Consider the following 24,133-nt stretch of genomic DNA (forward strand, 5'->3'; position numbering starts at 1 on the left):
GAATCTGCTTCGTTCACAACACTCCTTGCGTTAAAATAGACACATCTCAAATCTTCGGTCTGAGCACATCCCTTCTCTATCAACTGTCTATCCTCCCTCTCACACTGTCTCCAAGTTTTCTCTATTTGTGAGCCAGCCAGTTCTTCCCTAGTCTCCGCAGTTCGGTTCCCACCCCACCCCCCCCAACAATTCTAGTTTAAATTCTCCTCAGTAGCCTTAGCAAACCTCCCCACCAGGATATTGGTCCCCCTGGGATTCAAGTGCAACCCATCCTTTTTGTACAGGTCACACCTGCCCCAAAAGAAGTCCCAATGATCCAGGAATCTGAATCCTTGCCCCCTGCTCCAATCCCTCAGCCACGCATTTACCCTCCACCTCATTCTATTCCTATTCTCACTGTCGTGTGGCACAGGCAGTAATCCCAAGATTACTTCCTTTGCACTCCTGCTTCTCAACTTCCTTCCTAACTCCCTGTAGTCTTTTTTCAGGACCTCTTCCCTTTTCCTACCTATCTCATTGGTACCAATATGTACCATGACCTCTGGCTGTTCTCCCTCCCACTGCAGGATATCTTGGATGTGATCTGAAACATTCCAGACCCCAGCACCTGGGAAGCAAACTACCATCTGAGTTTCTTTCCTGCATCCACAGAATCGTCTCTCTGACCCCCTGACTATAGAGTCCCCTATCACTACTGGCTTCCTCTTCCTTTCCCTTCTGAGCCACAGAGACAGACTCCGTGCCAGAGGAACGGCCACTGTTGCTTCCCCCAGGTAGGCTCTCCCCTCCAACAGTACTCAAACAGGAGTACTTATTGTCAAGGGGTATAGCCACAGGGGTACTCTCTAGTACCTGACTCTTCCCCTTCCCTCTCCTGACTGTGATCTACTTGTTTGTCTCCTGTGGCCCCAACCATCCTCCCAACCACTGATGTCAGGCTGACAGATCTATAATTTCCTTTCTGCTTCTTTCCTCCTTTCTTAAAGAGTGAGTGACATTTGCAACTTTTCAGATTTTTGCAGCATGTCAGATTCCAAAAATCAAATAATTTTTGAAAGAGCATTACTAATGCCTCCACAATTTCTGCCATTTCCTCTTTCATAATCCTAAGGTGCAGTTCATCTGGCCCAGGTGACTTATGTACCTTTAGGTTTTTAAGCGTTTTGAGCACATTCTCCCTTGTAATAGTAACTGCACTCACTTCTCTTCCCTCACACCCTTCAACACCTGACACTCTGCTAGTCTCTTCCACAGTGAAGACTGATGCAAAATACTCACTTAGTTCATCTGCTGTCTCCTTGTCCCCTATTATTATTCTCCAGCCTTATTTTCTAGCAGTGCTATACCCATTCTTAACTGTCCTTTATTGTTTATATACTTGAAAAGGCTTTTTCCATCCACCTTCATATCGTCTGCTAGCTTACATCTTTTCCCTACTAATGATTCTTTTGATTGCTTACTGTGGGTTTGCAAAAGCTCCTCAATCCTCCATCTCCCTGCAAGTTTTGCTTTGTTGTATGTCCTCTCTTTTGGTTTTTCATTAGCTTTGTTTTCTCTTGTCAGCCATCATTCTACTGGATTGCCTTTTAAGTATTTCTTTGTTTTTGGAATACATTTATCCTGCATTTTCCTCATTTTTCCCAGAAGCTCAAGCCATTGATGCTCTGCTGTCATCCCTGTCAGCAGCTCCTTCCAACTTTCTTCAGCCACCTCTTCTTTCATACCACGGAAATTCCTTTACTCAGCTGAAATACTGCTACATCAAACTTCACCTTCTCCCTATCAGATTTCAAGTTAAACTCAATCATATTGTGATCACTGTCTCCGAAGGGTTCCTTCATCTTCAGCTCCCTAATTGCCTCTGGTTCATTGCACAACACCCAATCCAGTATAGCTGATCCCCAGTGGGCTCAACAACAAACTGCTCTAAAAAGCCATCTCTTAGGCATTCAACAAATTCACTCTTGTGACCCATTTCCAACCTGATTTTCAGGTCAGGCTAACTGGTCTATAATTTCCTTTCTGCTGCCTTCCTCCTTTCTTAGTCGAGTGACATTTGTGATTTTCCAGTACTTCAGAACCATGGCAAAATCCAATGATTTTTGAAAGATCATTGCTAATGCCTCCACAATCTTTACTGCTACCTCTTTCAGAACCTTAGGGTGCAGTTCATCTGCTCTGGGTGACTTATGTACCTTTGGGTCTTTCAGCTTCCCGAGCACCTTCTCCCTTGTAATAGTAACTGCACTCACTTCTCTTCCCTCACACCCTTCAACATCTGGCACACTGTAAAGATTAATGCAAAATTCTCATTTATTTCATCTGCCATCTCCATCACCCTCATTATTATTTCTCCGGCCTTATTTTCTAACGGTCCTATATCCACTCTCATCTCCCTTATTTTTTACATACTTGAAAAAGCTTTTACTATCTGTTTTGATACTGTTTGCTAGCTTGCTTTCATATTTCATCCTTTCCCTCCTAATGATTCTTCTTCTTGCTTTCTGTAGGGATTTTTTTTATTGTATTTCAAGTAGTTACAAAATAAAAGTATAAAAAAAAAGTATATTACCCATCCCCCCCTCCCCTTAATCCCTCCCCACTAGCATCCCTATAGAAAAAAAAGAAGAAAGAAAGAAAGAAAAAAAAAGAAAGAAAGAGTGCCTGGATATTGGAAGATCCCCACATGCTCCATGGAGTTCGTAATAACTTTAGTACGGTATATATATTTATTTCTTTCCCCAAATAACCAATTATTTCATCTTCGGAGCACCTATATCTTTTGTAAATAAGGGCGCCAAATTTTCAAAAATGTTTCATATTTATCTCTTAAATTATAAGTAATTTTTTCAAGTGGGATACAGCTATAAATTTCTTTCTTCCAACGATCTATACTTAAATATGTATCTGATTTCCAAGTAACTGCAATAGCTTTTTTGGCTACTGCCAATGCAATTTTTATAAATTCTTTCTGATATTTATTCAATTTGGGTATCGGTTTTATCCCTTCAATATCACCTAGTAAAAATAACATTGGATTATGTGGAAGTTGTATTCCAATAATTTGTTCCAATAAAACTCTTAAACTTGTCCAAAAAGGTTGAATTTTAGAACAAGACCAAGTAGAATGTAAAAAAGTACCAATTTCTTAATTACATCAGAAACATTGATCGGATAAATTTGGGTTTAATTTATTTATTTTTTGTGATGTAATATATAATTGATGTAAAAAGTTATATTGCACTAATCTTAACTGGACATTTATTGTATTTGTCATACTCTCAAGACATAATCTTGACCAATTTTTTTCTTCAATTTTAATATTCAAGTCACTTTCCCATTTTTGTCTTGACTTATGGACTCATTGTTTAATTGCCGGTTTTTGAATTAAATTATACATACAAGAAATGAATTTTTTAATCTTTCTTTTTTGAATTAAAGTTTCTATTTCATTAGATTTTGACAATAACATTGTTTGACCTAATTTTTCTCTTAAATAAGCCCTTAGTTGAAAGTAACAAAAAAGAGTGTTGTTTGATACTTTATATTTATTCTTTAATTGATCAAATGACATTAATATACCTCCTTCAAAACAATTTCCTATATATCTAATCCCTTTTTGAAACCAATTATATAAAAGTTGATTATCCATTGTAAAAGGAATAAGTCTATTTTGAATTAAAGATCTCTTTGCTAATAAGGATTTCTTTATCTCATCGTCAACATTTATCTTATTCCATAAGTCAATCAAATGTTTTAATATAGGAGATTCTTTCTTTTCCCGTATCCATTTAGATTCCCATTTATATATAAAATCTTCTGGTATATTTTCTCCTATTTTATCTAGTTCTATTCTAATCTATGCCGGTTTATCTTTCTCAAAAAGAGATGCAATAAATCTAAGTTGATTTGCTTTATAATAATTCTTAAAATTTGGAAGTTGTAACACTCCTAGATCAAATTTCCATGTCAATTTTTCCAACGATATTCTTGACATCTTACCTTTCCAAAGAAACTTCCTCACATATTTATTTAACTCTTGAAAAAACTTCTGGGGTAATTGTATTGGTAATGATTGAAATAAGTATTGTAATCTAGGGAATATATTCATTTTTATGGTATTTACTCTACCTACTAATGTTATTGGTAATACCATCCATTTATCAAGATCTTCTTGAATTTTTTTCAATAGTGGTAAGTAATTTAATTTATATAAATTCTTTATATCATTATCAACTCTTATACCTAAATATTTTATACCATTTGCCAGCCATCTAAATTGGGTTATTAATCGACATTGACTATAATCTCCTTTAGTAAGAGGTAAAATTTCACTTTTATCCCAATTTATTTTATAACCTGATATTTTCCCATATTCTTCTAATCTATAGGATAATTTACACAACGAGTGTAGTGGGTTTGTTAGATAAAGCAGAACATCATCAGCAATTAAGTTAATCTTGTATTCTTCCTGATTAACTCTAAAACCCTTAATATCTGGGTCCATTCTAATTAATTCAGCTAATGGCTCTATCGCCAACACAAATAAAGCAGGTGGTAATGGACAAACTTGCCTAGTTGACCTTGCTAACTGAAATGGTGTTGAAATTTGACCATTTGTCACTACTTTAGCTTTGGGATTAGTATTTAAGGTTTTAATCCATTTTATAAAAGATACTCCTAATCCATATTTTTCCAGTACCTTGAATTAAAAAATCCCATTCCAATCTATCAAATGCTTTTTCTGCATCTAAAGCAACTGCCACGCTCATTTCCTCCCTCTTTTGCGCTAAATGAATTATGCTAAATAACCGAGTTACATTATCTGCTGATTGTCTATTTTTAATAAATCCTGTTTGATCCATATGTACTAATTTTGATAAGCATTTAGATCATCTGTTAGATAAAATTTTTGCTATTATTTTATAATCAGTGTTTAATAAAGAAATAGGTCTATTTGATGCTGGTTTTAAAAGATCTCTATCTTTTTTTGGCAATACTATTAAAATAGCTGTCGAAAAAGATTCTGGAAGTTTATGTGTTCTTTCTGCTTGGTGTATTAACTCCATAAAAGGAGGAATTAGTAAATCTTTAAACTTTTTATAAAATTCAGGTGGAAAACCATCTTCTCCTGGAGATTTATTACTTTGAAGTGATCCTAGGGCTTCTTCGACCTCTTTCAATGTAAAAGGCATATCTAATCCCTTCTGTTCTTCCGTATTTAATTTTGGAAGAGTTATTTGTGATAAAAACCTTTCTATCTTGACATTATCATTTTGTGATTCTGATTTATACAACTCAGAATAAAAATTCTTAAAAGCTTCATTAATTTCTAAAGGTTTATAAGTAATTTTATTTACTCTTGTTCAAATTGCATTTATCGTTTTAGAAGTCTGGTCTGTTTTTAACTGCCATGCAAGGACCTTATGTGATCTTTCACCTAGTTCATAATATCTCTGTTTAGTTCTCATAATTGCTTTTTCTGTTCGATATGTTTGGAGTGTATTATATTGTAACTTCTTATTAATAAGTTGTCTTCTTTTTTCTTCTGTCACTGTAGGGATTTAAAAGCTTCCCAATCCTCTGTCTTCCTGCTAATTTTTGCTTTATTGTATGCCTTCTCTTTTGCTTTTAGATTAGCTTTGACTTTCCATGAAAGACTGTGTTGTAATTAAAGACAGTGTTTACCATTTGAGTATTTCTTTGTTTTTGGAATCCATCGGTCTTGCACCTCCTCATTTTCCCCAGAAACTCGCACCATTGCTGCTCTGCTGTCATTCATACCAGCATCTCCTTCCAATTTACTTTACCCAGCTCCTCTCTAAAACCACTGTAATTTCCTGTACTCCACTGAAATACTGCTATTTCAGACTTTACTTTCTGCCTATTAAATTTCAAGTTGAACTCAGTCATATTGTGATCACTGGCTCCTAAGTGCTCTTTTACCTTAAGCTCCCTAATCTTGACATAACACCCAATCCAGTATAGCTGATCCCCTAGTAGGCTCAATGGCAAACTGCTCTAAAAAAGCTATCTCTTAGGCATTCAACAAACTCACTCCCTTGTGATCCATTACCAACCTGATTTTCCCAATCGACCTGCATGTTGAAATCTCCCATGACTACCATAACATTGCCCTTCAGACATGCCTTTTCTATTTCCTATTGTAATCTGTGGTCCACAAGCCAGCTGCAGTTGGAAGGCCTGTATATAACTGCCATCAGGGTCCTTTTACCCTTGCAGTCTCTTAAATCAGTCCGCAAGGATTCAACATCTTCCAATCCTGTGTCACATCTTTCTACTGATTTGATGCCATTCTTTACCAGCAGAGCCACACCACCCCCTCTGCCAACCTTCCTATCCCTCCAATACAGCATGTATGTAACCTTGGACAATTAGCTCCAACTACAACCATTCTTCAGCCATGATTCAGTGATGGCCACAACACCATACCTGACAATCTGTAACAGTGCAACAAGGTCATCCACCATATTTTTTATACTCCATGCATTGAGATATAAGACTTTGCATCTGCATCCCTAATGCACTGATACTCACCCTGCTGGCTACAATTTTGTCCTATCATCTGCCTGCCCTTCCTGGCAGTCTGACTGCACAGTTTCTTTGCTTTTTTACCATCCATTCTATCCTGAATCCCTTCACTCTGGTTCCCACCCCTCTACCAAATTAGTTTAAACCCTCCCCAACAGCTCTAACAAACCTGTCTGGTAGAATATTGGTACCCCTCAGGTTTAGATGCAACCCGTCCCTTTTGAAGAGGTCATACCTCCCCCAGAAGGGATCCCAATGATCCAAGAACCTGAAGCCCTGCCCCCTGCACCAGCTTCTCAGCCACACATCAACTTGCCAGATCATCCTGTTTCTACCCTCGCTGGTGTGTGGCCCAGGCAGCAATCCAGAAATTACTACCTGGGAGGTCCTGCTTCTCAACTTTCTACCGAGCTCTCTAAATTCTCTTTTCAAGATCTCATTGCTTGTCCTTCCTATGTCATTGGTACCAATATGTACCAAGACATCTGGCTGCTCCCCCCCCCATCAAAATGTTGTAGGGGCAATCCGAGACATCCCTGACCCTGGCACCCGGGAGGCCACACACCATCCGAGTGTCCGGTTCACATCCACAGAGTCTGCTGTCTGTTCCTGACTCTGGGGCTGAAGGGCCTGTTCTATGTACGTATGTTCCTGGTAAACCCAAAAGCCATGGGTGGCTTCTGCTCCCTTGAATTAAAAAAAGTTAATTCTCTGAATGAAAGAGGACTGGAGAGGAGTGTACATTATGCACTGTCCACATTTTATTGTATATCACAGTACATCATATAATAATCATAGTATATTTATTGTAGTATATCTTAAACTTTGCTCATTCATTAACCCTTAGTAGTGTACTGAATTGAAACTTCTCCTGAGTAATTGCACTTCTAATCCAGGCTGATACCGTAAGGCATTAAACTGTAGGTGGAGGCAGGATGGCATATTTTCAAAGGAAATTATTTTCATTTATTTAAGGATACAGCACTGTAACAGGCTCTCCAGCCCAACAAACCCACATCACCCATTGTAACCGTTAACTTATTAACGTCCATATTTCGAGTGTGGGAGGAAACTAGAGCACTCAGTGGAAACCCACACGCTCACAGGAAGAACATTCAGGCTCCTTACAGTCTGCAGCAGGAATTAAACCCAGGTCGCTGGAGCTGTGTGATAACATTATGCTAACTGCTACACTACCGTGATGCCCAAAAACAATTGCCACTCCTGCAGCCCTGTCATGTGGCAGCAGATGGAGCCTAGACATTGATCCTTCCCCAAAGAGTTCTTTTGTTGGCTGACTGAGTTTCAGTGCGTCCATCAGCAGGTACTCCTGCATTCTGGAACGTGCCAGATTGGCCGCATTCCCCTACAGAGATCTCACTGTGCAGGGAAGGCCAGGGGCTTAACAGCAGCACATCGCTTGTTTCTCACTGCCCCATCAGCTAATTAATCTAGTGATGGATTTGGCTGCTCATTTAAATGGTGTAGAAGATCCCATAGAACCATCTGAAGTTCAGAACTTGCCTCTAGTCCTGCACATCTTTCTTTCAATCAGTGCCAATTTGACTATATTTTGGTGCTTGTGTGGCCCTGCTATGTGCAAATTAGCTATATATTTAGCCTGGATGTCAAGAAATGATCGCACTTCCAAATTAATACATCAGCTAGGGTGTGGTTTGGTGTTGAGTTATGATGGATGTAATTGCAAATATATTCTTCCTATAACAGATAAGAGATTTTATCCAGTATATGTAACCAGACCAGTTAAACAGTATGGAATCTTTATCTGCTGTATAGAAATACATCTACACATAACTAAAAGTAGCCTCCACCTTTCCTTATAAAAGGGAAAAGCCAGTCCTGATGAAGGGTCTTGACCTGAAACATCGACTGTTTATTCATTTCCATAGACACTGCCTGGCCTGCAGATTTTCTCCAGCATTTTATGTGTGTTGCTTTGGACTTTCAGCATCTTCAAAATCGCTAGTGTTAAAACATGTTCCTTACATCTTTTCTGTATTCCCTTTGCACAGATGTGTCTTAGTGTTCTGTGTATTCTCTGGATCTGGAGTGTTGAAAATGTGGCTCAACATTTCAGACTAAGCAACTCTACACCATTTTGTTCTTCTCTATATCTTGGTTGGCTCTGTTTGCAATATACAGAGAGAACCATGGCTGGCCTCTTTAACCTGAATATCTCTGCTAAATGCCACACAGCTCATAAGAACTAACAATCAAACTCTCAGAAGAAAACCTTTCTATTCTGTCCACATATTACTCTTTTCAGTGAATAGAAGAGTTTACATTCTTTATTTATTTCACTATTACAAGTGGGTAAACTTCCAAACTATTCTATTGTCTGTAAAGAGCTTTGAGATGTTTGTGGTTGCAGAAGGCACCATGTATGTACATTCTAAATTAATACAGACTTCTTTCCTGGTGAAACAAACATCTGTGAGTGAAGAGATATCCACCCTGTTCAAATTGAGTGGCTGCATTATTCTGTTAACGATGACTGGTTGGGTGCAGTTGAATTTGTGAGTAGATAATTGCCATGAACTGCAAGTGGATCTGTGAGCTTCTCAGTGTGAAAATGAGCAAGGTTCAATCTCACTCCTAGGAGGCTGCATGAGAGAGAGGAATACATTATTTTAGCAGAGCAGCTCTGTGTTTATGAGGAAGTATAATGCAGCTCTGATCAGATTATAAAGCAGATTAAAATCTGACAAATCAGATAATATTATACAGCTGGCTAGCTGTGAAAATCTACAGAAGTCATCAGCTCAAATATTCTGCACAGATAAGGTCTGATAAGTTATAAATTTTAACCCACCAGTCTGGGAATTTGGATTTTAGAACTTCTCAGTAGGAAAGGAAAAACATATCAGCAAGAATTTCTGCTTCAGATCATCAGCCAGCAACTCTCATGTGTACAGGTCTGTTCTGCTTGACTTGACTGTGCTGAACTTCACCTTTGACACAGGTTGTATTTTATGGAACATAACTAGCATTGATAAAGATCTGCAACATTTTAATTTTTGAACAGACTCACAGCTTTCACATTATTGAACAGAAACTCCTGTCAGTAAAGTGGTTGATCACTTGACCAATAATAGTCTTTAGAATCCAGTTGTTCCTCCAGCAGCTCTTTTTTTAGTCCAGGTCTCAGCATCTTCTGTAACCAGAAAGTAAAGTGGCTGGCCACTTTATTCTGTGATGAACTATTGAGTTAGAAGTGGGAGGATAAGGGTTATCTGATTTCTCACTGTTCAGATATGAATATCAGTAGTAAAAGATTTTGGATAAGAAGAAAATGCTGGAAAAACTTAGCAGGTTATTTTAGTATCTGTGAAAGAGAAATGGTTAATGTTTTTATGACTGACCTTTCATCATACCTTAGAAAGAGAAAACAAGGTGGTCCAGATATCAATGCCGTTAAGTCAGGGGTTGATGGGGCAGTGTGACTCCAGGGCTGGAATGGCGTATTCCGTGCTGAGCCTAGGCTAGACTTTATTTCACACTAACCTTAGGCCAGCCCCTGTTCCGCGCTGACCCTAGGGCAGACCCTGTTCCGTTCTGACCGAAGGGCAGACCCTGTTCCGCGCTGACCCTAGGCCAGACCCTGTTCCGTTCTGACCGAAGGGCAGACCCTGTTCCGCGCTGACCCTAGGCCAGACCCTGTTCCGTTCTGACCGAAGGGCAGACCCTGTTCCGCGCTGACCCTAGGGCAGACCCTGTTCCGTTCTGAGCGAAGGGCAGACCCTGTTCCGCGCTGACCCTAGGCCAGACCCTGTTCCGTTCTGACCGAAGGGCAGACCCTGTTCCACGCTGACCCTAGGCCAGCTCTAGTTAACGTTGTGGATGACATGGCACTGACATTGGACTGCATGTGCAATCCAGAGATGGAGAGAAGTGATCATATGCACCGTCGCCTATCATGTATTAGTCAGCTCCCAAGTTTCAGAGCAATTCCACAACTCTAAACTTATCTACTAATTGCCAGCAGTTCCCTTTGGAACCATTAACCACGGCATGAGTTAACTCAACACTAATTAGAAAACAAATTATTGCTGATAATTACAGTTACTTTTACCAGTTGGCAGTTTTGGATTTTACTCTCCTGTTGATCTTTAAGGATTCATGAACTGCTAAAGGTTAAAATGGGATTGTTGTACCAGGCTCCCAGTGGGAATCCTTTGATGAGTTTAAAGGAGGAAGAAGATCCCTGAGTGAATCCAGACACCCGCACTGCGTGGCAGATTCTCAATGCCCAACCGCTGAACTCCTCACAGTTTGCTTTTGCAGATGTTTGATGGAGATAGAGAGAAAGAAAGCTGTGTCTGCAAATCACTTTGATTTGTCTGTCCTTGTTTTTCTGCTTCCTTGGAAATGCCACTTTCCTGCCAGTCATTGCCACGGCAACAGAATGATCAGCTGCATAGCCTGGTTACTGCACTTGTCAAGATGCATTGTACTGTATCCAAAAAGCCTGGTATTTCCACTGTCTTCAGGGGATAGAGGCAGGCAGAAGCCAGCCTCGGAGGCATGCCATCTGCTCCAATAGTACATATTGTCACACTTAATGACAGTAACTATCAGGTTCATCTGTGTGCAGCTGTGCCCATGGGCATCTCGCCATTGAGTGACACCTGGTTACACTGCCCTCGTGCACCTTGTTAACAACTGACAAACAGAGGGCAGATGCCAAGCTGCTTGGTTATTTTCCTCATTGACTCACACTTGTAACGTAGATTTTATTTATTTAGAGACAGAATATGGAACAGGCCCTTCTGGCCCACCGAGCCGCACTGGCCAGCAACCCACTTATTTAACACTAGCCTAATCACAGGACAATTTACAATGCCCAATTAACCTGCTAGCTGATACGTAGGAGGAAACCCATGCGGTTCACACGGAGAACGTACAAACAGAGATACCGACAGCCCCGGAATAGAACTGAACTCTGGAATACCCTGAGCTGTGCTAGCATTGAACTAGCCATTACATTACCATGCTGTTGCCCCTCAGAGTCAGAATCGGGTTTGTTATCACCGGCATGTAATGTGAAATTTGTTAACTTAGCAGCAGCAGTTCAATGCAATACATAATCTAGAAGAGAAAAAATAATAGTAATAACAAATAAAATAGTAATAAATAAACAAGTAAATCAATTATGTGTATTGAATGGATTTTTAAAAAATGCATAAAACAGAAATACAGTATTGTATATTAAAAAAAAGTGAGGTTGTGTCTGTGGTGAACTACATATACCTGTCTGGACACGCACCCCCCCCCCCCCCAACTGCTCCTGTGGCTCCTCCCACAGACCTCGGTATAAAGGCGATTGAGGCCTAAGCCCTGCCCTCAGTTTGCAGGATGTAGTATGGTGGTCAAATGCTGCTTGTTCTTTCTTCCGGTCAATAAAAGCCAATATCTCACCTCACGTCTCAGAGAGTTATTAATGGTGCATCAGTGTCCAATGATTCAATGTCCATTTAGGAATCAGATGGCAGAGGGGAAGAAGTTGTTCCTGAATCACTGAGTGTGTGCCTTCAGGCTTCTGCATTTCCTACCTGACGGTAACAGTGAGGAAAGGGCATGCCCTGGGTGCTGGAGGTCCTTAATAATGGACCCTGCCTTTCTGAGACACGGCTTCCCAAACATGTCCTGGGTACTTTGTAGGCGAGTACCCAAGATGGAGCTGACTAGATTTACAACCCTCTACAGCTTCTTTCGGTCCTGTGCAGTAGCCCCTCTACACCAGACAGTGATACAGCCTGTCAGAATGTTCTCCATGGTACATCTATAGAAGTTTTTGAGTGTATTTGTTGACATGCCAAATCTCTTCAAATTACTAATAAAGTATTGCTGCTGTCTTGTCTTCTTTATGACTACATCAATAAGCTGGGACCAGGTTAGATCCTCACAGATCTTGACACCCAGGAACTTGAAGCTGCTCACTCTCTCCACTTCTGATCCCTCTAAGAGGATGGGTATGTGTTCCTTCATCTTACCCTTCCTGAAATCCACAATCAGCTCTTTCGTCTTACTGACATTGAGTAAGGTTGTTGCTGCAGCACCACTCCACTGGTTGGTATATCTCACTCCTGTACACCCTCTGGTCACCACCTGAGATTCTACGAACAATGGTTGTATCATCAGCAAATTTATGGATGGTATTTGAGCTGTGCCTAGCCACACTGTCATGTGTATATAGAGAGTAGAGCAGTGGGCTAATCACACACCCAAGGTGCACCAGTGTTGATCGTCAGCAAGGAGGAGATGTTATCACCAATCCGCACAGATAGAGTTCTTCTGATTAGGAAGTTGAAGATCCAATTGCAAAGGGAGTTACAGAGGCCCAGGTTCTGCATCTCAATCAGAATTGTGGGAATGATGGCATTAAATGCTGAGCTATAGTTGATGAACAGCATCCGAATGTAGGTGTTTGTGCTGTCCAGGTGATCTAAAGCCATGTGGAGAGCCATTGAGATCGCATCTGCCATTGACCTATTGTGGTGATAGGCAAATAGCAATGGGTCCAGGTCCTTGCTGGGGCAGGAGTTCAGTCTAGTCATGACCCACCTCTCAAAGCATTTCATCACCGTCAATGTGAGTGCTACTAGGCAATAGTCATTAAGGCAGCTCACATTATTCTTCTTAGGCACTGGTATAATTGCTGCCTTTTTTTTATGCCCGTAGCAGTGAGAGGTTGAAAATTTCCATAGTGAGAGTTGAACATTCTCACTTCCTAATTCCCACAAATTTCACATTCAGTAATGTTCCATTTTATTGCTAAGCACTGAGTTATTCTTTAAGTCTGAAATCTGTGCAGTGCATTAGTACCACAGACCTAGATTCAATCCTGGCCTCAGATGCTGTCTATGTGGAGTTCCCACATTTGCCCTGTGACTGAATGTGTTTCCTCTGGGTGCTCTGGTTTCCTCTCATAACTCAAACACGAGCAGTTTGGCAGGGCAGATGTACAGTAAGTTGTTCCTAGAGAGTAAATGGTGGTGGACCTGATGGAAATTTAAGGAGAATTAAAAAGGGGGATTTGTGCAGGATGAATGTAAACTGGTTACCCCGGGCTCAATGGACCAAAGGGCCTAATTGTCTCTCCTGTTTTTATCTGGTCTATTGTTGAAATGTTTTGATCTTGAATCCTACCTAATCCCTTTGTCACTTCCAGACTTGAATGTCCCTCAGCTGGTTTTCCTTCCTCCATTGCCCGTAAGCTTCAGTTTATTAGCTTGTTGTTCATGCGAGGGTGGAGGGGTGATGCGGGATGTTTTCTTTCTAACACCTTACACATTTGGTAACGTAGTATGGCAGTTATATTATTAATCCAGAGGCCTAGACGGTCAGGCCTGTACAGGTAGGCATCTCCCAATCTCAACCCAGCTAGCAAGAGTCACCTGGCACTCATTTTCTACTCATTGGCTGCAGCCTATTTAAACTCAGCTCCCAACCACGTTCAGCAGTCTCAACCAGTTGCTCCTAGCCTTGTTGGCTCATCGTGTTATGTATCTGTTCTCTCTTGTTTTGAGGCCCCTTGCGACTTGTTATTTTGCAATTTATTAGTAGAGTATCATTTACTACTATATTATTTCCACTGCTCTGCTTTTGGTTCAAGCCTCCTCTACATTTACTGGCATAGACTGCTGATCTGAAGCATTGAGTCCAAATCACAAACAAGGAACAATGTAGATTGAGCAAAGGAGGGAATCCGTATTAAACTGTCATATTGTCATACACTCCCTGAGACCTTTTCCTTTGGAGAGATAATATCCAATCATCTTCAAATCTAGGCTCATGTGAAATGAGAAACAGCAATAGGGACCACCTTTCACTGCCCTTTGACAAAGCCAACACATTGTTGTGTTTAAGGAAGAATTGGGGCTGGGCTTAAAGATACTACATTGAAGTTTGCAGCCTTATAACACAAGCTCATTGTGAAAAGTGGGCTATTGATTAAAGATGGCCTGAACTAAATCAACAGCTATAGTATTTCATTTTGTCACACAAAGCAAATCATAAACCTGTTGTTTACTCAGTGAATACCAATTCACAAACACCAATTAATCAAGCAATAATGAACCATATTTCATTAATTTACACGGCAGCACTAAAGTACCGTACAATACAGCACTGCTGAGTGTAACTGGGTGAAATGACAGAGTGTTTGTACATACATCACAAAAGGTAGCAAGGCAGCTGCACAGATATTATAAAAACATGTGGATACATTATTTTACACGGAATATAAAAGCAAGAGGCTAGAGTTGAATACAGCATTGAAGCTGGAGTTAGCCACATGGTCATCGGTATAAAGTGAGTAAAGCTGGGGCCTAAGCACATGGCCTTGTTGTGGGCTGATGATAAGTGTGGAGGAGATTTCACCAATCTGTATTGACGAGGGACTGCAAGTGAGGAAATCAAGGATCAGGTTGCACAGGAGCTCAGTGATGAATTTCAAGGAGATGACAGTGTTGAATGCTGAGTTGCATTGATTGCATCTCCATTGTCCAGATGTTCCAGAGCTGAGAGAGGGGCCAATGAAATGGTGTCTGCGGTTGACTTTAAGACCATAAAGCCATAAGATATAGGAGCATAAGTAAGTCATTCAGCCCATCGAGTCTGCTCTGCCATTCAATCATGGGCTGATCTAATTCTTCCAGTCATCCCCACTCCCCTGCCATCTCCCCATATCCTTTGATGGCCTGGCCAATCAAGAACCTATCTAGCTCTGCCTTAAATACACCCAATAACTTGGCCTCCACAGCCACTTGTGGCAACAAATTCCACAGATTTACCACCCTCTGACTAAAGTAATTTCTCTGCATCTCTGTTCTAAATGGACATCCTTCAATTCTGAAGTTGTGCCCTCTTGTCCTGGACTCCATGGGAAATAACTTTGCCATTTCTAATCTGTACAGGCCTTTTAATATTAGGAATGCTTCTGTAAGATCTCCCCTCATTCTCCTGAACTCCAGGGAATACATGCCAGACATTACTCATACGGTAACCCTTTCATTCCTGGAATCATTCTCGTAAATCTTCTCTGAACGCTCTCCAATGTCAGTATATCCTTTCTAAAATAAGGAGCCCAAAACTGCACACAATACTCCAAGTGTGGTCTCACGAATGCTTTATAGAGCCTCAACACCACATCCCTGCCTTTATATTCTTTGTCTTGAGAAATGAATGCCAACGTTGTCTTCACCTTCTTCACCACTGACTCAACCTGAAGGTTAACCTTCAGGGTATCCTGCACAAGGACTCCCAAATCCCTTTTCATCTCTGCATTTTGAATTGTCTCCCCATCTAAATAATAGTCTGCCTGTTTATTTCTTCCACCAAAGTGCATGACCATACACTTTCCAACATTGTATTTCATTTGCCACTTCTTTGTCCATTCCCCTAAACTATCTAAGACTCTCTGCAGGCTCTCTGTTTCCTCAATACTATCTGCTCCTCCACCTATCTTTGTATCATCGGCAAATTTAGCCACAAATCCGTTAATCCCATAGTCCAAATCATTGACATATGTCGTAAAAAGCAGCGGTCCCAACACCAACCCCTGTGGAACTCCACTGGTAACCGGCAGCCAGCCAGAATAGGATCCCTTTATCCCCACTCTCTGTTTTCTGCCGATCAGCCAATGCTCCACCCATGCTAGTAACTCCCCTGTAATTCCATGGAAGTTTATCTTGCTAAGCAGCCTCATGTGCAGGCCTTCTGAAAATCTTGTCAAAGGCCTTCTGAAAATCCAAATACAGCACATCTACTACATTTCCTTTCTCTACCCTGCTTGTAATTTCCTCAGAAAATTACAGTAGGTTAATCAGGCAGGATTTCCCTTTCAGGAAACCATGCTGGCTTTGGCCTATTTTGTCATGTGCCTCCAGGTTATTCCTAATCTCATCCCTAACAATCGATTTAAAACAACTTCCCAACCACTGATGTCAGGCTAACAGGTCTATAGTTTCTTTTCTGCTGCCTCCCATCCTTCTTAAATAACGGAGTAACATTTGCAATTCTCCAGTCATCCGGTACAATGCCAGAATCTATCGATTCTTGAAAGATCATTGTTAATGCCTCCACAATCTCTCCAACTACTTCCTTCAGAACCCGAGGGTGCATTCCATCAGGTCTGGGAGATTTATTCACCCTCAGACCATTCAGCCTCCTGAGCACCTTCTCAGTTGTAATTTTCTCTGCAACAAACTTCACTTCCCTGGCAGTTTTGAATATCTGGTGTATTCAACTGTGAAGACTGAAGCAAAATACACTTTCAGTTCCTCTGCCATCACTGCATTTCTCATTACAATATCTTCAGTATCATTTTTTATTGGACCTATATCTACCCTCAACTGTCTTTTTATCCTTTATATGCTTAAAAAAAGGTTTTAGTATCTTCTTTGATCTTAGTCGCTAGCTTCCTTTCATAATTCATCTTTTCCTTCCTAATGACCTTTTTAGTTCCCTTCTGCAAGTTTTTATAAGTTTCCCAGTCCTCTATCTTCCCACTAGTTCTGGCTTCCTTGTATGCCCTCTCTTTTACTTTTACTTTGGCTCTGAACTCACTTGTCAGCCACGGTAGTGTCCTTCTTCATTCAAAAATTTCTTCTTATTTGGAATATATCTGTCTTGCACTTCCCTCATTTTTTGCAGAAACTCCAGCCATTGCTGCTCTGTTGTCCTTCCTGCTAGTGTCTCCTTCCAGTCAACCTTGGCCAGTTCCCCTCTCATGCCATTGTAATTTCCTTTATTCCACTGAAATACTGACACATTTAGTTTCTCCTTCTCAAATTTCAAAGTGAACTCAACCATAATGTGATCACTGTTCCCTAAGCGTTCCTTAACATTAAGCTCTCTTATCACCTCCGGATCATTGCACAACACCCAATCCAGCACAGCCGATCCCGTAGTGGGCTCAACAACAAGCTGTTCTAAAAAGTCATTCCTTAGACATTCTATAATTACTCTGTCTTGTTGTGACAGTAAGCCAATAGGAGTGGATCCAAGTCACTCCTTAGGCTGGAGTTAACATGCTTCATGACCAATCTCTAAATGCTACTGGACAAGTCACTAGAGGCAGGTTGCCATGTTCTTGTTGGGTACCAGTATGATTGAAGACTGCTTAAAGCAGGTAGGTACTTCAGACAGCTGAAGTGAGAGAATGAAGATGTCTGTAAACCCTCCAGCTGGTTGATTAACACAAGTCTTTAATGACTGGCTAGGTACACAGGTCTAGACTAGATGTTTTCTATTCATTCACTCTCCTGAAAGATACTCTCTCACACTATGGTCTCCTCTACTGTCAAGATGAAGCCACACTCAGGTTGGAGGAACAACGCCTTATATACCAGCTGGGTAGCCTCCAACCTGATGGCATGAACATTGACTTCTCTAACTTCCGTTAATGCCCCTCCTCCCCTTCTTACCCCATCCCTGATATATTTAGTTTTTTCTCCCCCTCCCTTTTTTTCTCTCTCTCTGCCCATCACTCTGCCTGTTCTCCATCTCCCTCTGGTGCTCCCCTCCCCCTTTCTTTCTCCCTAGGCCTCCCGTCCCATGATCCTTTCCCTTCTCTAGCTCTGTATCACTTTTGCCAATCACCTTTCCAGCTCTCAGCTTCACCCCACCCCCTCCTGTCATTTCCCATTTCCCACTCCCCCTCCTACTTTCAAATCTCTTACTATCTTTCCTTTCAGTTAGTCCTAACGAAGGGTCTTGGCCCGAAACGTTGACAGTGCTTCTCCTATAGATGCTGCCTGGCCAGCTGTGTTCCACCAGCATTTTGTGTGTGTTGTTTGAGTACTGTCTGCAGTTTTGGCGATCACATTATGAGAAAGGTGTGATTGCTCTGGACGTTGGAAGTTCGGTATGTTTTCTTTAAAACATAGCAGCCTGAGAGGAGAATCAGCTGAGCTGTAAGAGATTTTGATGGACCTAGACCAGGGGTCGGCAACCCGCGGCTCCAGAGCCGCATGCGACTCTTTCATCTCTGTGCTGCGGCTCCCCATGGTTTGTTAGTTTTTGAAATGTAATTCGAAATTTGAAGATTATGGTGATCTTGTACAATCTAAATCAAACTTTGTGGCGATCCCATTTCCTGGCACATCCGAACCGGCTCACAATTAGCCACCGTTCTGGCTAAGGGAGATAGCCTACGGTGGTTTGTGAGTACGTGTCTTGTGGAGCATCCTCGCCCACGGGGGGGGGGGCGGGTTGAGGGAGGCTTTAAAGCAAGGCTGTTTAGTTTAGAATAAAGTTATCTTTGACTGCAGTGTCGTTATTTTAGCGCTGCGTGTAGCACACTGCTACGACGTGTTTTTTATCACTATTAATATACGTCACCACTGCCAATGCCTGACACCCGCCAGTGCACGATTTCTTTTAATTCTTCGATCCAAGGTAGGCTAACTATGGAGTAACCTTCAACCCAACGTCTTTTTTTCGGAGTTCAAAATGTTTTTGTTGCATGCAGAAATATAATTTCGTTTTCTCTGCAGGAGTTCATCAATTTCATAAATGCAACACATTATAGTTTGTTTATACATAGCATAAAGGCAAAAAAAAATGTTGTATGCAGTGTTATTTCATTTTAAATGTCAAATGCGTTTTGTGGCTCCCAGTGTTTTCTTTTCTGTGGGAAATGGGTCCATATGGCTCTTTCAGTGGTAAACGTTGCCGACCCCTGACCTAGACATAGTACATAAGAACTTATTTCTCTTAACAGAGACCAAAAGGCAAAGAATTACATTCATTGGAAGAAGTATTGGAGGTAAGATGAGGAAAACAATATTTTTTCACCTGGAGGGTGGGGAAAATGTAGCATTTGCCAGCTGAAGGATGGTTGAGGGAGAGAGCTCAACACAGTTAAACAGTATTTGGATCACTACTTTATGAGCAGTGATCTGCAGGACCTCGGAGTTCAGGAGGATGGGATTAGACTGAAGACCATTACATTATGCATGAGTACAGTGAGGTCTCTGCCTTGGAAATGTTCAATGTTCCTAAGAATATAAGAGTTCACAAACTGGCACCAAAATACAATATACCAGCTAGCTACATGACACCAGGTCACAAGATGCTAGTTTATTGAATGATAATGAGTCACAATTATGCAGCTTACTGTGTGTCATGGAGGTACACTACACCAGTTTACTCACTATAATATTTCTTCCTCAGTAACACTGACTCACAAACACCTATTAACTTATTGAGTCATGATGCATTCATTTATGAATGGCACAAGGACAGCATATAATTGCAGATATTGAAGCTCAAAATTTACAGGACAAAACTATTAATTAAACCTAACTTGATACTTTAAAAAATGGTACAATGTTCCATTAAATCCAATGCTGACAGGTCAAGCAATGAAAAAATTAGTAGTGCCAGAAAATTATTCACTGGTCAACACTGTGGGTGGGTAAATAAAATGTTCAAAATTGTAATTTCCTTTTAATAGGAATATATTTCAACATAGAAACACTTAAAATTGTTCAGTTCAAATTACCAACGGGAGTGCTGAGGTTATACTTCTCAAAATGGCTAGCACAACAGTTCACATGAATTTTGATTGATAGCAAATGATAATTTTCTGTTTTGGAAAAATAAAAGGAGATATTTGATCTCCATTATATGAAGACGACAGTATCATGTTTGACATCACAGTGGCTTAGTAACGCAGCCTTTGCAATTCTGTCAGTCAGGTGAAGGCACCAACATAATCATTACACATGTCTTACTAAGCATGATAATGTTGATAGTGCATGTAATAGAAAGCAAGAAGTTTGCTGTAAAACACAGATCACAAGAATCTCAATTCTTCAACAACTGTAACAGATAAAGGTACCCTAGACTAACAATAACATTCACAAGAAACCATGACAGCTGCTTTCTGAACCGTTACTTTTAAATTTAGCATATTATTCATTTATTTCTGTCACAGGGGACAGAGTTGAATGAACCCTTACTTATTCTACAAATCTTATTCCCCTCACTCCATCATCCATTTTTGGTTGTAATTTTATCTGCATTTTAACTATTTATTCATAATTACTGTACTTACAAGGATGTGGCTGATTCGCAGTTTATCAAAATAGTGTACATGGAATATAAACCAGCCATTTTAAAGATTTCAAGAATCTTGTGAACTGAAGTGTGTGAAGACAGCAAAGGTTATGTGTTACTTCTAATAATATCTTTCACTGACGTCACTCAGCTGTTGAATGACAGCTGAAGCTTTCTGTTACAGATTTATGGCGAGGTCTGAGGATGCAGAGTTCTGTTTAACTGTGTTCTTTTGATAGGCTTGACAGGAAGAATGTGGTTGGCACAACCCTTCCTTCCTAATGACTAACATGAAAGTTGCAGTCAAGGCTTTTTGCTCCTCTCCAATCAGCTTGTGATGTAATGCACCAATGAATATGCACAGTTCGGTTACAGCCCTTAAAATAAAAAAAATCAAAAAGCAAAATATTGCAGTTGCTGAAAGTTTTAGCCGTAAACAGGAAACAAAAGGAACAAAAGTACATTTGAACGATCAACCATAATGTCTAACAAAACTTCTGCTTAACCCAGTTCTCAGAGTTGGAGGGTTTTACAGATGTGGAACAAGACAAAATGATGTTGTGGTTGGTGGGAGGAGTGAAGCAGGGACGAATATAAAGGCCATAAGTGCTTATCACATCGAGAGAGCTTACACTTGAGATGTGACTGAACCAACAACATCCATGTATTTGATAACGTTATCCAACAATAGAACAGTCAACACGAGGAAATCTGCAGATGCTGGAAATTCAAACAACACACACAAATTGCTGGTGGAACACAGCAGGCCAGGCAGCATCTACAGGGAGAAGCGCAGTTGACGTTTCGGGCTGAGACCCTTCAAGACGAAGGGTCCTCCCTATAGATGCTGCCTGGTCTGCTGTGTTCCACCAGCATTTTGTGTGTGTTAATAGAACAGTCATATCTTTTGTGTCTTTAACTGGCTATTACCAGGCAGCTTGTGAACTTGTAACAGAATTCTTGCAAGCTCGGTAATATTTCTGTCAAAAAACTGAGTTTACAGAAAAGATTTCACAACAGGATAATTTGGATGAATTGTAGTTAGCCTACTGAAAGGGGCTGTAGAGTTACAGGTGACTGGAGACTCTTCACAGTGAGGTATTTTTCAATATGTTCCTGTGTAAGTTGAATGTTACAGAAGGAAACTATAAGTTGCTTTTCTCATCTGAAGCTTCTCATTAGAGTTTGTGGTCCATCATTATCAAGAAGGATTGCTTAAAGTTATTTTGAAGCTGAGTTAAATACCAATGAGAAGTCAAGCATAATAAAAAAATAACCAGTACCCTCGAGGTGCCAGACTAGCAGATTTACTAGAATATTGGATATCTCTTAATACCCTAGTATACATTTATCTAATTGTCTTAAACTTTTGCACAGTTATTTTGCAGTGAAACTGACAGAGTTAAGTAGACCAAAAAATGTATGAGAACTCTAGAACTGGGCTCTGGCTTCACACCTGGGCTCTGGCCTCACACCTGGGCTCTGGCCTTACACCTGGGCTCTCCCTTCACACCTGGGCTCTGGCCTCACACCTGGGCTCTGGCCTTACACCTGGGCTCTGGCCTCACACCTGTACCCTGTCATTTACTGTACTCGGACCCTCAGCTCTGGCCACACTTCTCACTCACACTGCAGACCCCTAACTCGTGTTCCAGAACAAAAGCTTAGCTAACCATTGGCATTTCTCAACAATCCATATTGGATTACCAGTTTTACTGTAATTAGCAGATTTCAGTATGAACATCTGACCTATGAGAATGCTATGCCCACTGATTATGGGAAGGATGGGTATTGTAAAATAGTAGATGTTGTTTTTCTGGAATTATAGAGATTTAAAGGGTTCATTTTTCAATATTTTTGTTTAATAAATCTATTAAGATTTAAAATGAAAGACTCAGATTCAGATCACAAAGTTCACCTTTCGTTCTCAAAAATTCTAAGTTGTTTGAATAGGAAATAGTCATTTACAAAACTTTCCCTGTAGAGGCTATGATTTAATCTGAGATGATTAGCTGGATATCCCAGTAATAAGAAGGAAAGAAAATGGGTGAACTACTGCAGCAGCTTGTACATCCTCTGTCAAAAGAAATAGTACCTTTGATTGATTTCCCCAGATCAGTCTATTGCCAATGAAGTTGCTTTGAATTGCAGTCATGCTGAAATGTGATTTGTGATTATCTATTCCCTACGCAATGACTTTTACTTAATGTAATTATAACTGGATTGGGGCAGAAGGAATGCAGTTATTGGTACAGAGATCTGCATGAGATATGAGAATTAGTTAGGGCATTGGGCTGATTACCTTCTGAAAACTTAAACTAATACCGAAGATCATTCGGAAGTCCCAAAATCAAATCCCGATGCCAGAATGCAGACTGGAAACTGGAGGTCCAGAGGCCTATCCTGGATTGGAGGACTGCCTGTGTATGTGTGGGTGGGTTGAGAGAAGGAAAGGGGCTTGTTTTGCTGTTGTTTTGGTGTTTGTTGTGTTCTGTGTTGTTCTGCTGAGCACTGTGCTGTGTTGGTGCTGGAATGTGTGGCGACACTTGGGGGCTGCCCCCAGCACATCCTCGGCTGTGTTGGCAAACGCATTTCACTGGATGTTTCAATGTGCATGTGATAAGTAAATCTGAATCTGAAACGAGGACAGATGCAGGTGGCACTTGTGGTGAACTCGTCTCAGAGTGAGTTATTGATGGTGCATCAGCACTGTAAAGTCAATTGAAATAAAGATCAGATGTCAGCAAGAACACTTCTTGTTTGGGTAGGACTGATAAAGAGACACTAACTCAAATATTAATGCCTTTCTATTCTCCAGATCCTGAAAAACTCCTGTCGTAAACAAAAGGAGGTGCATAATAAAGGTCTGAGGTAACTTTCAGATAGTGTATGCAGGAACACACTCAAGCAGTGGGGTTCAGTTGAGTTTCCTCTGAATAATGTCCCTTGTTATCATTCCTGCTGCTCTGCATCTAAACTGCTTACATTCTCCTGTCTCTCACTCATTTTCTCTCTTGACTGCAAAATAAGTTTACTTCCACCCTTTTGAAAAAGATCTGCTTTCACTCTTAGATAATAACATATTGCTCAGTCTTACACTTTTGTACTTTCTCACAGTCTTCACCATTATCTGAACAGCTGGGCCCACCAGGGTCTCCTAGCAACCACGAGCACGAAAATGCAATTGTCAGAACATGACAGGTAGGGGCTGCTGGCTGTTGCCAGCCCTCTGAAACAAAGCCAAAATAAATCAACAGAACCCAGAGAAAAGTCTTAAAAAGCAAATGATAATGTGCAGCCCAAAACTACATGACGAAGATTCTTCCCAAAATAAAACCGCTGTTTTCTGTTCTAGGTTATCTAGAATGACAAATACATCAGTATAATCTTTGTGACTGGTGACACACAATAATATTACAACAAATTCAACTTACTCAATTATAGAAAGGATTACGATTGTGATTTACAAAGCTGAGTCAACAATATCCTTAAT

At 40.6% G+C, this 24,133-nt stretch overlaps 1 long non-coding RNA gene across 1 annotated transcript in view; it reads right to left on the reverse strand.

Moving 5' to 3' along the window:
• Positions 1-20,740, reverse strand: part of LOC132378047 (uncharacterized) — a 44,845-nt gene extending 24,105 nt beyond the window's left edge. Inside the window, exon 1 of the long non-coding RNA XR_009506874.1 lies at positions 20,639-20,740. This is a non-coding gene — a long non-coding RNA (uncharacterized LOC132378047). The remainder of the gene's footprint in view (positions 1-20,638) is intronic.
• Between the last annotated feature and the right edge of the window lie 3,393 nt (positions 20,741-24,133).

This window comes from Hypanus sabinus, chromosome 19 (genome assembly GCF_030144855.1).
Source record: "Hypanus sabinus isolate sHypSab1 chromosome 19, sHypSab1.hap1, whole genome shotgun sequence".
Lineage (NCBI taxonomy): Eukaryota > Metazoa > Chordata > Chondrichthyes > Myliobatiformes > Dasyatidae > Hypanus > Hypanus sabinus.